Here is a 5,958-nt window from a genome sequence, read left to right as displayed (position 1 = left end):
TTAGGTTCTAAGGATTAGGAACTAATGTATTAAAACTCTAATTTGTATTATTGGCAAACCATAATCAAAACAGGTTTTAGTCTTGTTTAGATTTGCTCAAAGTATATGCGTTTTATGTAAAGTTGGAATCAAGTTACTATAGAATTTACTGTGCAATTCTATCTGGCTCAATCAATTGAAAATTAGGCTCAATCGATCGAAACACGAGCAAAATGTTTTTCTGCAGAATTTTCCAACTCAGCCCCAAGCCCATATGATGTGTAGGGTTTTATGTTTTGTCTTAAGTATAAAAGGGAAAACCCTAGCCACGTTTTTGGTTGTCCAGTATGCTGTGTGTGTGAATCTTTTGTGAGATCAAGAGGTGGTTGTCTTCACCCATACGTAGGGTTTCCAAGATTCAAGACTATGTCAAGAACTTGGTAATCATTTCAGTTGCTGCATTAAAGAGCTTAAAGAAACACAAGCAGGTGTGCTTGTAGTTGTTGGAGAATCCAAGAAAGAAGGAGTCCGTGGTCTCGGAGCTTGCACGTGATCGTGTCAATAAGTTTCTACTGGTGGGTAGTAATAGGATGTCAGTGGTCTAAACCCTATTATAAAACTTCAATTCTTTCATAATGGATTCAAGTTTACCTTGAGGATAGCTAGGTTAAATCCTCCCCAGGTTTTTACCGGTTTGGTTTCCTGAGTCATCATATCTTTGTATTCTTTATATTCCGCACTTTACATTGATATGATTATATGATTGTAAGTTAACCTAGATCTGAAATTTGGAGTAAGTAATCACTTGGCTAATTAACTAGGTTAATCCAATTGTCTTTTAAGGGGTCTTAAAACGTACAGATATTATTTATTCTATAATCTATTAGTTTATATTTTATGCATAATTTTAAACTACAAAAACATGAAATTTAAACAATTTATTGATGACATAGCTATTAATCTTCAATTTTCTAAAAATTTTGCAAGTATAGAGAATATAAGAAGAAGAAATAATCCAACGGTGGATTTGTCAAAATTCACTTCCAATAAAAAGATATTGTTTAGCCAATTTTGTAACTAAATTTTGTCCATAAAAGAATAGGTTAATAAAAGTCAATTATATGACAAAACAACGTAATATAGACTCTAGATTTAAATGTGAATTGGAATATTGGAAACAATTCACTCTCACAATCTAAAAATGTTGCAACATCTTGAGTCTTCATCCTATTTTACCTGAAATACTTGCACAACAAACATTAGACAAATATAGAGTATAAGAACAGTGCGATCAAGTGAATAAAGAGATGATCAACTTAATCAAATAGTCGTACAAAATGACCACAATGATCTATATCAAAGGGAGGAGGAATTGATTATCCAAACATGCTTGCCAAGTTTTTAGCACAATCAAGAAAAGATAATAACATATTAAGATATTGAAGAGACAATTGACCATGTCCCATTGATTGGAATTTAAGCTAGAATTCCATGATTCCAAATTGCCCAGCAGGCTCTTCATTGGGACAAAAGAGTAAAGGGGTGAAGAAGATGAGAATACAAGTAGGAGCAAGCTGAGATTTGCCATTGCCTTTTGCTGGAATTGGAATTGGATGGTTGTGTTAGCTGAGCTGTGGAATACATGCACACTGAATAATGACTTAGCCAAGTTAAGAAAAACCTGTTGGTTTCGGAGACGCGTTGGTAGTTTTAGACAAAATATCGCATCTACAAGTTAAAATGGTTGCAATAGTAATTTAAAAGTGTTAAATTACTGCATCAATAATAATAAGTTGTAATAACTTATAATTTTTCGTTCAATTATTTGCAATCTATTACAACAAGCTTCGTGAAGTAATAACCTATATTTACAAGATATTCGAAATAGTAAATTGTTTGTTGCAATAATATATATATATATATATATATATATATCATTGCATCAAAGTTTTTATTAAAATATTTGGCATTTATTGCAACAAAATTTTGTGTTGCATAAACCTATTACCCTAATTGGAATTTAAGCTAGAATTCCACGATTCTAAATTGCCGAGCGGGCTCTTCATTGGGACAAGAGAGTAAAGGGGTGAAGAAGATGAGAATACAAGTAGGAGCAAGCTAAGATTTGCCATTGCCTTTTGCTGGAATTGGAATTGGATGGTTGTGTTAGCTGAGCTGTTGGATACATGAACACCGAATAATGACTTAGTCAAGTCAAGAAAAACGTGTTGGTTTGGAAGATGCGTTAGTAGTTTTAGAAAAATATCGCATCTACAAGTTAAAATAGTTGCAATAGTAATTTAAAAGTGTTAAATTATTGCATCAACAATAATAAGTTGTAATAACTTATAATTTTCAGCTGTAATAGGAGCTTTAATATATATAAGGAAAAATTATTGAAATAACTTAAAACGAAAGAATCCTTGCAATAAATTGTTACCAATTATTTTTTCAATCTATTGCAACGAAAATTTCGAATTAATAACTATTGCATCGAAGTTACCATTGTAATAATTTGATATTAATTCTTTTACAATCTATTGCAATGACAAACACATAACTGCAATGAATATATCATTGCAATAACTTGGGGTCAATTATTTCATAGTCAATCGCAGTGACAAAATGAATTAATTATCTATTGCAATGAAGATATAGTTGCAGAAATTTAATCCGACTTATTTTGTTCAATTATTTGCAATCTATTACAACAAGTTTCGTGAAGTAATAGCCTATAATTACAAGATATTCAAAATAGTAAATTGTTTGTTGCAACAATATATATATATATATATATATATATCATTGCATCAAAGTTTTTATTAAAATATTTGGATTTTATTGCAATAAAATTTTGTGTTGCATAAACCAATAACCTTAAATTTTATTGGAACATCTTGTATCAACTATTGCAATGACTCTAATGTTATTGCAATGATTTTTTTGGTTGAATAAAGATTTTTTATTAGCCACACCCAAATTTTCAAGAAATTGGTATTAGCCACACCCAAATGCCCAAACTCACCAACTCTTTGATTTTCCCTCTCTGGTTGAAAAGAACGTGGCAAAAAGTGGTCCACCCCGCCAACCCCATTAGCCAAACCATAACCAGAACCCATATACGAAGCCTGATTATTGCTATAGCTACTACTACTTCTCTTTCTGTTGTTGTTGTTGTTGTAGGACGAAGAAGAGACGCTAAGTCTATAAAACTCAGACAACATCAGGGTTTGGTTAAAACATGAACTCTAAAATTTTGAAAGTATAGAGAATATAAGAAGAAGATATAATCCAATGGTGGATTTGTCAAAATTCACTTTCAATAGAAAGATATTATTTATCCAATTTTGTAACTAAATTTTGTCCATAAAAGAATAGGTTAATAAAAGTCAATTGTATGACAAAACACCGTAATATAGACTCTAGATTTAAATGTGAATTGGAATATTGGAAACAATTCACTCTCATAATCTAAAAATGTTGCAACATCTTGAGTATTCATCCTATTTTGCCCTAGATACTTGCACAACAGACATTAGACAAATATAAAGTATAAGAACAATGCGATCAAGTGAATAAAGAGATGATCGACTTAATCAAACTGTCATACAAAATGACCACAATGATCTATATCAAAGGGGAGGGGAATTGATTTTCCAAACATGCTTGCCAAGTTTTTAGCACAATCAAGAAAAGATAATAGCATATTAAGATATTGAAGAGACAATTGATCATGTCCCATTGATTGGAATTTAAGCTAGAATTCCATGATTCTAAATTACCCAGTGGGCTCTTCACTAGGACAAGAGAGTAAAGGGGTGAAGAAGATGAGAAAAACAAGTAGGAGCAAGCTGAGATTTGCCATTGCCTTTTGCTGGAATTGGAATTGGAATTGGATGGTTGTGTTAGCTGAGCTGTGGGATATATGCACACCGAATAATGACTTAGTCAAGTCAACAAAAACGTGTTGGTTTGGAAGACGCGTTGGTAGTTTTAGACAAAATATCGCATCTATAAGTTAAAATGGTTGCAATAGCAACTTAAAAGTGTTAAATTATTGCATCAACAATAATAAGTTGTAATCATTTATAATTTTCAGCTGTAATAGGAGCTTTAATATATAAGGAAAAATTGTAGAAATAACTTAAAATGAAAGAATCGTTGCGATAAATTGATACCAATTATTTTTGCAATCTATTGCAGCCAAAATTTCGAATTAATAACCAGTTCATTGAAGTTACCATTGTAATAATTTGATATTAATTCTTTTACAATCTATTGCAATGACAAACACGTAACTGCAATGAATATATAATTGCAATAACTTGGTATCAATTATTTCATAGTTAATCGCAATGACAAAATGAATTAATTATCTATTACAATGAAGATATAATTGCAAAAATTTAATCTGACTTGTTTCGTTCAATTATTTGCAATCTATTACAACAAGCTTCGTGAAGTAATAACCTATATTTACAAGATATTTGAAATAGTAAATTGTTTGTTGCAATAATATATATATATATATATATATATATATCATTGCATCAAAGTTTTTATTAAAATATTTGGCATTTATTGCAACAAAATTTTGTGTTGCATAAACCTATTACCTTAATTGGAATTTAAGCTAGAATTCCATGATTCTAAATTGTCGAGCGGGCTCTTCATTGGGACAAGAGAGTAAAGGGGTGAAGAAGATGAGAATACAAGTAGGAGCAAGCTAAGATTTGCCATTGCCTTTTGCTGGAATTGGAATTGGATGGTTGTGTTAGCTGAGCTGTTGGATACATGAACACCGAATAATGACTTAGTCAAGTCAAGAAAAATGTGTTGGTTTGGAAGATGCATTGGTAGTTTTAGAAAAATATCGCATCTACAAGTTAAAACAGTTGCAATAGTAATTTAAAAGTGTTAAATTATTGCATCAACAATAATAAGTTGTAATAACTTATAATTTTCAGCTGTAATAGGAGCTTTAATATATATAAGGAAAAATTATTGAAATAACTTAAAACAAAAGAATCCTTGCAATAAATTGTTACCAATTATTTTTTCAATCTATTGCAACGAAAATTTCGAATTAATAACTATTGCATCGAAGTTACCATTGTAATAATTTGATATTAATTCTTTTACAATCTATTGCAATGACAAACACATAACTGCAATGAATATATCATTGCAATAACTTGGGGTCAATTATTTCATAGTCAATCGCCGTGACAAAATGAATTAATTATCTACTGCAATGAAGATATAGTTGTAGAAATTTAATCCGACTTATTTTGTTCAATTATTTGCAATTTATTACAACAAGTTTCGTGAAGTAATAGCCTATAATTACAAGATATTCAAAATAGAAAATTGTTTGTTGCAACAATATATATAAACAAAATAAATGTATATTAAAGAAATTAAGAACATCGTCAATGGCATGGAACTGGGCTAGTACCTGTGGTTTCTTTGCAGAAGCTCAACCATAGCCTTGAGTCTAGAATACTCCATGGTCCAGTTGCCCTGGATGGTTTAATACACAGTGCACAAAAAAAATTATTATGATCAAACATGATAATACGATAAATTATCAATTGTTTTCAAGATTTAAACTATTAAGAATGGTAAATTTAATCATTTAAATATTATTCTAACATTCTTTTTTCACCTGTGAGTCATGATAAACAAACAATTACTAGTGGTAATTTCTTTGGGTCGAGAGTGCTTGTGTTACTGCGGCAATTCATTTAGGGAAAAGTAGAATTAAATTGTTTTGTGATCAGTGTTGCTTGTGTTACTATTGTGATCTTCTTATTTTATAGTGAAACTTTCTTTGTTACTGCCAGTGGACGTAGGCATATTGCGAAAATTCTCGTGTCTATTTTTCTTCTCTTTTCTTTAATCGTGCCTAAATGGGTTTATTTTCGCAACAATCTTCTTTAATAGAGAAATGATAAATAATCAAGAGTAGAATTTGAT

Source organism: Quercus robur, chromosome 1 (assembly GCF_932294415.1).
Source record: "Quercus robur chromosome 1, dhQueRobu3.1, whole genome shotgun sequence".
Taxonomy (NCBI): domain Eukaryota; kingdom Viridiplantae; phylum Streptophyta; class Magnoliopsida; order Fagales; family Fagaceae; genus Quercus; species Quercus robur.
This window is presented reverse-complemented; position numbering follows the sequence as displayed.